Source organism: Ranitomeya imitator, chromosome 1, assembly GCF_032444005.1.
Source record: "Ranitomeya imitator isolate aRanImi1 chromosome 1, aRanImi1.pri, whole genome shotgun sequence".
Classification (NCBI taxonomy): domain Eukaryota; kingdom Metazoa; phylum Chordata; class Amphibia; order Anura; family Dendrobatidae; genus Ranitomeya; species Ranitomeya imitator.
This window is the reverse complement of record NC_091282.1, coordinates 42,882,477-42,897,572: the sequence shown is the minus strand read 5'-3', so window position 1 is coordinate 42,897,572 and position 15,096 is coordinate 42,882,477.

Here is a 15,096-nt window from a genome sequence, read left to right as displayed (position 1 = left end):
AGGGAAAAATAAAAAAATGTATTTATTTCCATTTTCCCATTAGGGCAAGGGTTAGGGTTAGGGCTAGGGCTAGGGTTAGGGTTAGGGCTAGGGTTAGGGCTAGGGTTAGGGCTAGGGCTATGGTTAGGGCTAGGGTTAGGGCTAGGGTTAGGGTTAAGGCTAGGGTTAGGGCTAGGGTTAGGGCTAGGGCTAGGGTTAGGGCTAGGGTTAAGGCTAGGGTTAGGGCTAGGGCTAGGGTTAGGGCTAGGGTTAGGGCTAGGGTTAGGGCTAGGGTTAAGGCTACAGTTAGGGTTGGGGCTAAAGTTAGGTTTAGGGTTTGGATTACATTTACGGTTGGGAATAGGGTTGGGATTAGGGTTAGGGGTGTGTCAGGGTTAGAGGTGTGGTTAGGGTTACCATTGGGATTAGGATTAGGGGTGTGTTTGGATTAGGGTTTCAGTTATAATTGGGCACATCAGGGGCTCTCCAAACGTGACATGGCGTCAGATCTCAATTCCAGCCAATTCTGCGTTGAAAAAGTAAAACAGTGCTCCTTCCCTTCCGAGCTCTCCCCTGTGCCCAAACAGGGGTTTACCCCAACATATGGGGTATCAGCGTACTCAGGACAAATTGGACAACAAATTTTGGGGTGCAATTTCTCCTGTTACCCTTGGGAAAATACAAAACTGGGGCCTAAAAAAATATTTTTGTGGGGGAAAAAAAGGATTTTTTATCTTCACGGCTCTGCGTTATAAACTGTAGTGAAACACTTGGGGGTTCAAAGTTCCCACAACACATCTAGATAAGTTCCTTGAGGGGTCTAGTTTCCAATATGGGGTCACTTGTGGGGGGTTTCTACTGTTTAGGTACATAAGGGGCTCTGCAAACGCAATGTGACGCCTGCAGACCAATCCATCTAAGTCTGCATTCCAAATGATGCTCCTTCCCTTCCGAACCCTCCCATGTGCCCAAACGGTGGTTCCCCCCCACATATGGGGTATCAGCGTACTCAGGACAAATTGGACAACAACATTTAGGGTCCAATTTTTCCTGTTACCCTTGGAAAAATACAAAACTGGGGGCTAAAATATAATTTTTGTGGAAAAAAAAATTTTTTATTTGCATGGCTCTGCGTTATAAACTGTAGTGAAATACTTGGGGGTTCAAAGCTCTCACAACACATCTAGATGAGTTCCTTAGGGGGTCTACTTTCCAAAATGGTGTCACTTGTGGGGGGTTTCTACTGTTTAGGTACATTAGGGGCTCTGCAAACGCAATGTGACACCTGCAGACCATTCCATCTAAGTCTGCATTCCAAATGGCGCTCCTTCCCTTCCGAGCCCTCCCATGCGCCCAAACGCTGGTTCTCCCCCACATAAAGGGAATCAGCGCACTCAGGACAAATTGGACAACAACTTTTGGGATCCAATTTCTCCTGTTACCCTAGGGAAAATACAAAACTGGGGGCTAAAAAATAATTTTTGTGGGAAAAAAAATTTGTTTTATTTTTATGGCTCTGCATTATAAACTTCTGTGAAGCCCTTGGTGGGTCAAAGTGCTCACCACACATCCAGATAAGTTCCGTAGGGGGTCTACTTTCCAAAATGGTGTCACTTGTGGGGGGTTTCAATGTTTAGGCACATCAGTGGCTCTCCAAATGCAACATGGCATCCCATCTCAATTCTTGTCAATTTTGCATTGAAAAGTCAAACGGCGCTCCTTCCCTTCCGAGCTCTACCATGTGCCCAAACAGTGGTTTACCCCCACATATGGGGTATCAGTGTACTCAGGACAAATTGTTCAACAACTTTTGGGGTCCATTTTCTCCTGTTACCCTTGGCAAAATAAAACAAATTGGAGCTGAATAAATTTTTTGTGAAAAAAAGTTAAATGTTCATTTTTATTTAAACATTCCAAAAATTCCTGTGAAACACCTGAAGGGTTAATAAACTTCTAGAATGTGGTTTTGAGCACCTTGAGGTGTGTAGTTTTTAGAATGGTGTCACACTTGGGTATTTTCTATCATATAGACCCCTCAAAATGACTTCAAATGAGATGTGGTACCTAAAAAAAAATGGTGTTGTAAAAATGAGAAATTGCTGGTAAACTTTTAACCCTTATAACTCCCTAACAAAAAAAAATTTGGTTACAAAATTGTGCTGATGTAAAGTAGACATGTGGGAAATGTTATTAATTAAGTATTTTGTGTGACATATCTCTGTGATTTAATTGCATAAAAATTCAAAGTTGGAAAATTGCAAAATTTTCAAAATTTTCGCCAAATTTCCGTTTTTTTTCACAAATAAACGCAGGTATTATCAAAGAAATTTTACCACTATCATGAAGTACAATATGTCTCAAGAAAACAAAGTCAGAATCACCAGGATCCGTTGAAGCGTTCCAGAGTTATAACCTCATAAAGGGACAGTGGTCAGAATTGTAAAAATTGGCCCGGTCATTGACGTGCAAACCACCCTTGGGGGTAAAGGGGTTAAAGTGGCCAAGGGTTCCTTTCACCCCTTTAATAAACATGCTGCGCACCTGAAGGGAGCTGAACAGGTGCACAGACCATGTCAGTGAGTGCGCACACTCAACACTCTCTGCTGCCTGCTGTGACTGCTCGATACTATGCAATCCAGTGTGCAACGAGCAGCATTGTAGCAAGCAGATATGGATCTTAGCATACCTGCACTTACACTGTGTGTTCAGCTCTTGCAGTGTCACTGTGCACATAGAGAGAGAGAAAGAGTTCACAAAAATAAAAATTTAATAAAAACACAATGCGTTTCGACTATACCTAGCCTTCCTCAGGTGTCAAAGGCAAGGGGAAAGTCAAGGTGCTCAGCCAGCCTGACACGTTTCGCATAACATGCTTCATCAGGGATAAAATGATAGTTTTTGCCTTTGTTAGTGCCATTTACCTGGATTTCTATCCAAGCTCTTTCCACCTCCTGTCGCCTCTAGCTCAAAAATATGTCCAGAATCCTTCGTTTCCTCAACCTTCAATCTACTAAAATGCTTGTGCATGCCCTCATCATCTCCCGCCTTGACTACTGCAACATCCTTTTCTGTGGCCTTCCAGCTAACACCCTCGCACCTCTCCAGCCCATCCTTAACTCTGCTGCCTGACTAATTTATCTCTTTCCTCGCTACTCCTCCGCTTCTCCCCTCTGCAAATCTCTTCACTGGCTCCCATTCCCTCAGCGTATCCAGTTCAAATTACTAACACTGACCTACAAAGCCACCCATAACCTGTCTCCTCCATATATATCTGAACTAATCTCCCGATATCTTCCCTCACGTAATCTCCGGTCCTCCCAAGACCTCCTACTCTCCTCCACACTTATTCGCTCCTCATCCAACCGCCTCCAAGACTTCTCCCGAATATCCCTCATCCTCTGGAATTCTGTGCCCCAACACGTCCGACTATCAACCACATTCGGATCCTTCAGACGGAACCTGAAAACCCATCTCTTCAGGAAAGCTTACAGCCTGCACTGACCCCGCTGCCTCCTCACCACTACCGGAGCTACCGCCTCACCAACACCGGAGCTCCTGCAACCCTCGACCTACTGTCTCCTTCCCCATAATCCTGTAGAATGTAAGCCTGCAAGGGCAGGGTCCTCGCCCCTCTGTATCAGTCCGTCATTGTTAGTTTGCTTACTGTAAGTGATTTCTGTAATTTGTATGTAACCCCTTCTCATGTACAGCACCATGGAATCAATGGTGCTATATACATAAATAATAATAATAATCATAATAATAATAATAATCTGATTACATTCTCTTGGAACTCTCCCTGAAAGACTTTTCCATAGCAACAAAGTCAGCAGAGCCATTCCACAGTTGTTCATGAGGTTTATGTACTTGTACCCAACCTGCATAACATTAGCAGGTGAGAGGCTTTTCTTTTAGTGGTCAGATTAATACTCACCTACTACGTTCAAAAAAGCGCTAGTCTCTCACACGTTTCTCCATATAGTATATTACAGACATTTTGGAAATGAGTTTGTTAGTAATAGAATGCAAAATTTGTACATGTTACGTATTCGTATATAAATAAAAATGCACATATCATCAAATATTCACCAGAACTAAAGACAATATAAATTTACATGGTCTAAATGACAGTGGACATTTGAGTCACAAAGTCAACGAAATGTCCTGATTAGGGGAAAAGGTGAATTAACATACAAGATGTCACTAATAAAATATGAAAATCGGTGGGCAAATATACTATTTTATTGGAAGGCAGGGCAATAACATAAATAAAAGATCCTGTAAGACCTGTGGTCACTGGAGGATGCATAGAGAAGAGGTGACAGTAACAAGCGGTTGTTAAGTAAGGAGGGGTGATATCATGAAAAAAAGTTCCTATATTATAGTAACAGGTGGTGTTTAGTGAGGGGGCTATCATGGTATATAAAGCGACCCCTACGGGGGGTCGGTAAGCGGACAGCACAACACACCAACAACGGGATGGAAAAGGGGGGAGGAAGGCCCTACCAATAGGGAAATGAAGAAAGGGACACCACTGAGCCTGTCCCTGCACTCCCCTAATGCCTTAAGTGGATCCTTCCCCCCACTGCTGTCAGGATACCTCGTCCCTAGTTGTCACCTCACACTGCCCTGGCTAGTTCACTGGCCGGCAAGGATTGCTAGCCTCACCACTGCAGATATTAACACACGGGGATAGTGACAAACACGAAAGGGACGAGGAAATAAACACTTAGCTTTCTCTGCTGCAAAGCACCGCACAGCAGAATAAAGACACCACTGCATCCAAAGAGCTCCTCACTCAGGCTTCGTCACTGAAGATAGACCTATCACCAACAACCAGCTGATGCATCAGGTGACCATTTAAAGGATAGTAGGAGTGGTCACCACCCACATCAGTTGACCCAGCAACACTGCAGTTACACCAGATTGCCAGAGGGTGGAAAACTGACATTAACCCTTGATGGACTGAAAGGAATAAAGCTACATTTAAACAGTGGAACCAGAGCTGCCACAAATCCAAAAATATATCATGACAGGGGTGTGATAACATGAAGACAAGTTCCTGTATTATAGTAACAGGTGGTGTTTAGTAAGGGGAGTGATATCATGAAGAAAAGTTCCTGCATTATAGTAACAGGTTGTGTTTAGTAAGGAGGGGTGATGTCATGAAGAAAAGTTCATGTATTATAGTAACAGGTGGTGTTTAGTAAGGGAGGGGTGATATCATGGAAAAAGTTCCTGTATTATAGTAACAGGTGGTGTTTAGTAAGAGAGGGGTGATATCATGAAGAAAAGTATCTGTATTATAGTAACAGGTGATGTTTATCAAGGGGGAGATAACATTTAAAAAAAAGTTTGAATGCTATAGTAACATGTAGTGTTTAGTAAGGGAGGGGTAATATCATAAAGAAAAGTTCCTGTATTATAGTAACAGGTGATGTTTAGTAAGGGAGGGGTGATATGAAGAAAAGTTACTGTACTATAGTAACAGATGGTGTTTAGCAAGGGGGGCGATAACATGTAGAAAAAAGTTTGTATACTATAGTAGCAGGCAATGTTTAGTAAGGGAGGGGTCATATCATGAAGAAAAGTTCCTGTATAATAGTAACAGGTGATGTTTAGTAAGGGGATGATATCATGAAGAAAAGTTGCTCTATTATAGTAACAGATGGTGTTTAGTAAGGGAGGGGTCATATCATGAAGAAAAGTTCCTGTATTATAGTAACAGGTGGTGTTTAGCAAGGGGAGGTGATATCATGAATAAAAGTTGCTGTATTATAGTAACAGGTGGTGTTTAGTAAGGAAGGGTGATGTCATGAAGAAAGTTCCTGTATTATAGTAACAGGTGGTGTTTAGTAAGGAAGGGTGATGTCATGAAGAAAGTTCCTGTATTATAGTAACAGGTGGTGTTTAGTAATGGAGGGGTGATATTATGGAGAAAAGTTCCTGTATTATAGCAACAGGTGGTGTTTAGTAAGGGAGGGGTGATATCATGGAGAAAAGTTGTGTATTATAGTAACAGGTGGTATTTAGTAAGAGAGGGTGAAAACATGTATCAAAGTTATTTTATTATAGTAACAGGTGGTGTTTAGTAAGAGGGGGTGATAACATGTAGAAAATTTCCTGTATTATAGTAGCAGGTGGTGTTTAGTAAGAGGGGTGATATCATGTAGAAAAGTTGCTGTATTATAGTAACACGTGGTATTTATTAAGAGGGGGTGATAACATGTAGAAAAGTTCCTGTATTATAGTAACAGGTAGTGTTTAGTAAGGGAGGAGTGATATCATGAAGAAATGTTCCTGAATTACCTGTGGTCACCTGAGTCTGCATAGGGAAGAGGTGATAGTAACAGGTGGTGTTTAGTAAGGGGGGTAATAAAATGAAGAAAAGTTCCTGTATTATAGTAACAGGTTGGGTATAATAAGGGGAGTGATAGCTGAAAAAAAGTTCCTGCATTGTAGTAACAGGTAATGTTTAGTAGGGAAGGGGTGATATCATGGAGAAAAGTTCATGTATTATAGTAACAGGTGGTGTTTAGTAAGGGAGGAATGATATCATGAAGAAAAGTTCCTGTATTATAGTAACAGGTGGTGCTTAGCAAGGGAGGAATGATATCATGAAGAAAAGTTCCTGTATTTTAGTAACAGGTGGTTTTTTGTAAGGAAGGGGTGATATCATGAAGAAAGGTTGCTGTGTTATAGTAACAGGTGGTATTTAGTAAGGGGGTGATAACATGTAGAAAAGTTCCTGTATTACAGTAACAGGTGGTGTTTAGTAAGGGAGAAGTGATATCATGAAGAAAAGTTCCAGAATTACGTGTGGTCACTGGAGGCTGCATAGGGAAGAGGTGACAGTAACAGGTGGTATTTAGTAAGGGGAGGTGATAACATGAAGACAAGTTCCTGTATTATAGTAACTGGAGGTGTTTAGTAAGGGAGAAGTGATATCATGAAGAAAAGTTACTGTATTACTTGTGATCCCTGGAGATTGCATAGAAGGAAGGTGATAGTAAGAGACAGGGTTGAAGAAAAGGGAGCGATAACATGAAGAAAAGTTCCTCTATTACATGTGGTCAGTGGATGATGCATAGAGGAAAAGTGACAGTAACAAAACAGTTTTTAGTAAAAGTTAAGTGATAACATAAAGAAAAGTTCCTGTATTGCCTGTATAGACAGCATAGAAGGGAGGTGATAGTAAGAGACAAGGTTGAGGAAAAGGGGATAACATGAAGAAAAGTTACTGTACAAACTGTAGTCACTGGAGGCTGCACAGGGGATAGGCGACAATGACAAGTAGTGATTAGTAAGAGGGTGCATGCAAATTTCAACGAAGAAAAATCGTCTGCAAATATTGATGTATTGTCGTGAAAAAACCTGCTCAAAATCTGCATTTGTGCCACATTTTTTACGTGTTTTTGCAAATTTTTTTTATGACATTTTGTTCTCCATTCATTAGAATTGAAAGTGAAAAACGCTGTAAAATGTGAAATGTCAAATGTGAAAATGCTTCAAATCAGCAAGTAAAAAATAAGCAGTCAGTGTATGAGAGTTCAGAAATTTCATGCACTTTGCTGGTACAAAAATGCGAAGGAAACGCATAAAAAAATCAACATGTTCACATATCTTTAAAAAAACAGTAACATTATTATACAATGGAAAAATATCCTTAAACACAGCTGCAGTATTTTATTAGTTATATTCTTTTATGAAGGAGCAGTATCATAGAGAAAATTAAAATCCATAAGATATATCAAGAAGAGAGAAAACACTCCCTGACACTTACTTTGAAGTAGGACTACACATTGAACATGTGATACTAATAACAGCTAGGGAGAAATTAATTATAGCAAGGGAAATAAAGGAGAAGATCTGACATGTAATCTCCATTGAAGTTGTGCCCCCCTGCAGAAACCAGGTAATTGAAATAGGAAAATCTACTCTAGGAGCCAGATACCAACATGGGGATCCATTTACAAAGAGGCATAAGCTTCCTTTCTTTAAAGAAAAATTGGAAAACTGCAGTATACATTCTGTCTCCAGTGTCCAGAATATTCGCGGTTTGCATCTATCCGATATTCACAGGATATAGATTTCTGGTGTCATAGTGAAGGGACAAACAAAATGCATTCACGTGCATTACCATAAGGCTAGTAAAACCCTCCATCTTAGTTATATTCTTGTACATAGGAACAGTATTATAGTAGCTATATTCTTGTACATGGGGGGTAGTATTATCGTAGTTATATTCTTGTACATAGGGGCAGTATTATAGTAGTTATATTCTTGTACATAGGAGCAGTATTATAGTAGTTATATTCTTGTACATAGGAGCAGTATTATAGTAGTTATATTCTTGTACATAGGGACAGTATTATAGTAGTTATATTCTTGTACATAGGTGCAGTATTATAGTAGTTATATTCTGTACATAAGAGCAGTATTATAGTAGTTATATTCTTGTACATAGGGGCAGTATTATAGTAGTTATATTCTTGTACATAGGAGCAGCATTATAGTAGTTATATTCTTGTACATAGGAGCAGTATTATAGTACTTATATTCTTGTATATAGGGGTAGTATTATAGTAGTTATATTCTTGTACATAGGGGGCAGTATTATAGTAGTTATATTCTGGTACATAGGGGGCAGTATTATAGTAGTTATATTATTGTACATAGAGACAGTATTATAGTAGTTATATTCTTGTACATAGGGGCAGTATTATAGTAGTTATATTCTTGTACATAGGGGCAGTGTTGTAGTAGTTATATTCTTATACATAGGGGCAGTATTATAGTAGTTATACTCTTGTACATAGGAGCAGTATTATAGTAGTTATATTCTTGTACATAGGGGCAGTATTATAGTAGTTATATTTTAGTATATAGGGGCAGTATTATAGTAGTTATATTCTTGTACATAGGGGGGCAGTATTATAGTAGTTATATTGTTGTACATAGGGGCAGTATTATAGTAGTTATATTCTTGTACATAGGGGCAGTATTATAGTAGTTATATTCTTGTACATAGGGGCAGTATTATAGTAGTTATATACTTGTAGATAGGGAGTAGTATTATAGTAGTTATATTCTTGTACATAGGGGCAGTATTATAGTAGTTATATTCTTGTACATAGGAGCAGTATTATAGTAGTTATATTCTTATACATAGGAACAGTATTATAGTAGTTATATACTTGTACATAGGGAGTAGTATTATAGTAGTTATATTCTTGTACATAGGGGCAGTATTATAGTAGTTATATTCTTGTACATAGGGGCAGTATTATACTAGTTATATTCTTGTACATAGGAGCAGTATTATAGTAGTTATGTTCTTCTACATAGGAGCAGTATTATAGTAGTTATGTTCTTCTACATAGGAGCAGTATTATAGTAGTTATATTCTTGTTCATAGGGGCAGTATTATAGTAGTTATATTGTTGTACATAGGGGCAGTATTATAGTAGTTATATTATTGTACATAGAGACAGTATTATAGTATTTATATACCTGTACATAGGGGCAGTATTATAGTAGTTATATTCTTGTACATAGGGGCAGTATTATAGTAGTTATATTCTTGTACATAGGAGCAGTATTATAGTAGTTATATTCTTGTACATAGGGGCAGTATTATAGTAGTTATATTCTTGTACATATGGGCAGTATTATAGTAGTTATATTCTTGTACATAGGGGCAGTATTATAGTAGTTATATTCTTGTACATAGGGGCAGTATTATAGTAGTTATATTGTTGTACATAGTGGGCAGTATTATAGTAGTTATATTATTGTACATAGTGGGCAGTATTATAGTGCTATATTATATTCTTGTAACCAGAGGTAATAGTAAAACATGTGTGTTCCTATCCATACTTTCTTTGGTAAAGAGAATTTGAAATCTGTGTTTGATCCAGAGAAAGAAGGACAGACAACGAGAATAAATACATTTCCAACTTTCAATCTATTGTCATGAATTTCTTACATCTTGCCTCCCTGTTTTGCAGCCCATCTATGTACAAACCAGCATAGCCGAGTATCTGCCGTCATCCCTGCATTTACACTTTATCACTATGTTGGATTTCCGCAGCAGCATGTAAAATAAACATAGCTTTTATTTTCGAAAGGGAAATAAGAACCTTTAAGAAAAAAAAAAAAATTCTTGGAACGCTGCGCTGTAATGAGTGACACGCTTGTAATCTGTCGGTTTTATTATCTGTGAATTTAATGTAGAGGGAGAGTGGTCTTGGGGAGTAAAATATATGTTAGAAAGGTTACAGAGAAGTCACCAGGCAATTTTTATTGTCTATGCTTCACCAAGATACCAAAAGTTGAAAATTTCTCCTAGTGTTAATAATACAGTATTAGTTACACATCAGTGGCTTATTGGACGAGCGCCAGCGCGACTTCTGCTCGCTCAGTCCTAAATTTCTCTAGCGGCCAGTTATTTCAAAAAGAGAAAAGCTGCCGTGCTCTGTTATATAGGTCAGCGTGCACCAAAGAGAACGGCAAAACGCTATTATATGATTCTGGATCCCAGGCAGAACGGTTTTATGGCCGGTCATTAAAATATACAAATTACTGGAGTAATGCACAGATGTAATAAATGCACTAGTGTAATTAATTGTTCAAATCTATATTATTAAAGGAGAAAAAAAAAATTCAATTATCCAATAAGAAGACGTCATGCTAAATGGGAGCAATAAATTCGGATGCACGAGTGAATATTCATGTAGGAGCTCTTAACTGGAAAAACCAATGTCTGCGTAATTTAGCAAATCGGGGTAAGATGTATAGTTCTTCTATTCAGTCTCACTGTCACGAAGGTGTTGGGACTTTATCAAGAACCCTTTGCCACAATGTAATAGATGTTGATGAAAACCGTTCTTCTTCAGGTATTTCTGGAGAACGATTTCTATCGAAAGAGCTGAACTGAGGATGAAATCCCTATGGCCCGAAAAGCGGGGACTTGCCAGTAGACTCGTAACAATGGTTGTTCACCACGAATTCAGCTTGAGGTAAGTAGGTAACCCATTCCTCCTGGTTCTGAGACACAAAACACCTAAGATAAGCCTCAAGATTCTGGTTTACAGGTTCAGGCTGAAGAAAATGAAAGATGGATCCCCCAACGAGCAGAAAACGCTTTCCAAAATTTGGAAATAAATTGCATCCCCAGGTCAGAAACAATATCAGGAGGAATCGCATTTAACTTCACGATTTATTTGATAAAAATTTGCGGCAACGTCTTCGGGGTAGGTAAAACGAGTGGCGCAATGAAATGAAACATCTTGCTGAATCGGTCACCACCAATATAGTAATTACCTGCAGATATGGGTAGATCCATGATTTAATCTACAGACAAATGGGTCCAAAGTCTACTGGGAAGCGCCAATGGTTCAAGAGCCCCAGATGAGGGGTCTTAGAATGCACAAAAACAATGTAGGCAGCTACATACTCCCGAACATCCTGGTGCATCCTAGACCACCATGATGCCTGGCCAAGTCTGAATCATGATGTTCACTTAAAACTTTAAGACAGAAATCCACAGTAATAAATGGTTTACCTAAAGGACAGGCAGCAGGGGCGTACCCCTGAGCCTCTACAACCTCCCTCTCCAGGTCAGAACATATACTCCTTTCTATAATATAGGAACCAGTTCACGATTATCTCCTCCCCGAGGAAAATAACAATGTTCTTATTCTCCGGCTTCTACGTCACAAAAAATTTGAATCTGATGAAGAACGGTAACAATCTTGCCTGTCTAGGTGTCAGAGGTTTAGCATATTCCAAATATAACAGATTTTGATGGTCTGTTATTACCATGGCCAGATGCACTGCCCCCTCCAAAAAAATGTTGCCACTCTTCAAAAGCCCACTTTATTGCCAAGAGTTCCCTATTAACAATGTCATAGTTTTTCTCAGCGGACAACAGTTTTTTTGGAAAGTTATGAACACCTTCGCTATTTACTTGGCAATGCGTCTTGTGACAATACAGTCCCCACTTCAAACACATCAACCTCTATAATGTATGGCTGAGTGACATCAGACTGGATAATAATCGTCACAGAAGCAAAACATTTCTTTAAGGTATCAAATGCCTCACTGGCCACACTAGACAATTTGGAAAAGTCCGTCCCTGTCCTGGTCAGAGGTTTGGCCACTACCAATAAGTTTTTGAACTTACGATAGTAGTTTGAGAAACCTCAACCTTTGTAAATCCTTCAAGTCCTGAGGATGATCGCAATCCAGTACTGCCAGCACTTTCGCCGGATCCATGTGAAAACCGGTGGATCAGAAAAGTCCCCTCTATAATTTGTAAAGCGCTGCGGAATATGTTGGCGCTATATAAATAAAAATTATTATTATTATATTATTATTATCACCTGAACCGAGAACGTACATTATTTTCTCTGGTTTGATAAATAATTTATTGTCTCGGAGTATCTGCAAGACCTGCCTGACATGTACCTGATGTGACTCGAGGTCAGGAGAATAAATCAATATGTCATCAAGATAGACAATCACAAATCTACCTAACGGGTGACTAAAAATGTAATTTACAAAGTGCTGAAAGACGATGGAAGCATTAGTCAATCGAAATGGCCTCACAAAGTTTTCATAGTGTCCCTCAGGTGTATTAAAGGCTGTCTTCCACTCATCCTCCTCCTTTATACAGATGAGATTACATGCCACCTGAGATCCAGCTTAGGAAACAATTTTGCCTCGACGATCTAATTTTACCTCCAAATTAACAGGTCCAGAAAGAGAGGGAGAGGATATGGATCCTGTACCGTGATCAGATTGTGTTCGTGGAAATCTAGGCAGGTGTGTAGCCCCCTTTCTTTTTTCTTAACAAAGAAAAAACTTACTGCAACAGAAGATGAGGAAGGTCTGATATGACCCTTTGCCAGACTGTACAGAAATCACTTTCCTTTAGGGTATATTAGGTTATTTATGATCATTCCATATTAGATCTTATTGGTCTTCCTCTGTCTGGATAGACATGTGACCACTCCAGCTGGCCACAGAGATGATCGAGATGTCACTGATACGGTCAATGATTGGCAGCAGTAGTCACATATATGTGCCAACCAAGCACAACATACAAAAACGAATGTAGAACGCAGGAACTGTTGGATGGGAAGCTGGAGGGTGTTTCACAGTGTGGAGGGTATTAGATACTTAAATATTTCACGGATTGCAGACAGCTTTACTTTTCATTTTTCAGAGACTGGACAATCCCTTTAATACTGAATTTATCCTTACAGGGGTTGTTCTAATTTTAAGATAGGTCATCAATATCAGATCGATGGGGCTTGACACTTGGCATCCCAACCGATCAGATGTTATAAGATCTGACAGTGGACTATGTACAGAGGCTCCTGCAGACTACTATGATGGACAACCCCTTAAAACCATTTTTTTGGGTGGGACCAAAGATCCTCAGCCAACACTGACTCCACAGCAAATCTTTATGTACAGTCCCAAAGGCCACAAAGATGTAAAATGTGTAATGAAACCCAACTGCAAAAATGATTCTTAGTCAAAAACTACTTGCGCTTAAATGAAAAAAATAAATAAAATTGTGCCAAAAGATGGACAACCCAAAAACTAGACAGAAACAAAATCACCAATTTGTTACATTTGATTTGGAAACCTGGAAATAAATTTCTTTAAGAATTTTGGTAGGGAAAGATGGGATGTCTACCTGTTTTAATTCGCCTTTTTAGTGCTTCATTTATGTTATCTACTGTTTCTTTTCCTCCAATTAGCTCTTATTTTCGGCTGGCGAACCCCATAGTTGTTCATCTCCTGCCCTAATAACTTTATTTCGCACACTATAAACAGTGCTAATGATTTTGGCTGGAACATTAACTTGAAGGTCCGGAATTTTGGCACAGTCCAGGAACAGGAAGTCACATTTGATTTTGGACCCTTCCTCCTTAGGGCACGCCCCTGCTTAAGAATCACATATTTATTAAAACTTTTACTAGAATTTTTTTTTAACATTGATTGTTTATAATAATGTTATATTGCTTTAGACAGAAAAAGTTGCCAAACCATAAATTGCACCACTTGTCGGCACTCTATGAAGCGTGAGCGTACAGCTTGCGGTATTTACAGTGATGTGAGATGATTAATATTTAAGTATTTCCCCGCAAATCACCTTGCATTAAATAAAGGTCAAAGCGTTTAAAAGATGGATGTTGGAAAATGAAATGAGTGCGGCATTAATTGTATGAATGTATTGTAATACGCTCCTTTGTATAAGTGGTGTTCCCGGCTTAATCCTGGTTTAAAATTTGTCACTAGAGAAAAATAATTTGATGTCGTTAGTGTATAAACTATGCTCGACTGGTCTAATGTAATGAGAAATTGCCGGAATTTTTCATTAACATTTTAGAATTCGTTTTGAGGCCATGATATAGAGAGAGCTTTAACTTCCCAAACCTCGCAACATTTTAATTAAATGTACAAAGATAACTTAAGCCTCCTTCTTGGGTGTTCTTTATCGGCATAAAATACTATTGTTCATTAAACAGAAGAGGATACAAATGCAAAAAAAAAGGTAATATAATACTGAGTAAGAAGCAGCTTATAATAAAAGAATTACAATATAATATTAAAGTTTATTATCAACATATTAGTTTATATATAGATACTTGCTGAAGAGCCCGGCATTGCCTGGGCATAGTAAATATCTGTGGTTAGCTATAGCACCTCACTTCTCTCATTTTCCCATCACGCTTCTCATTTTCCCCCTCACATATTTCATTTTCCCCCTCATTCCTCTTATTTTCCCCCTCACTCCTCTTAGTCCCCCCTAACACTTAACCGATCACTCCACTATTTTCCCTCATTCCTCTCATTTTGCACTCACACCTTTTCATTTTCACCTCACACCTCTCATTTTCACCTCACACCTCTCATTTTCCCCTAGGTATATACATATTTGTAATCTCCCTTATATATAGTATACACCTGTATGTCATCTCCTGCATATAGTATATACCTGTATGTCATCTCCCCTGTATATAGTATATACCTGTATGTAATCTCCCCTGTAAATAGTATATACCTGCTGTATGTCATCTCCTAATGTATATTGCATAT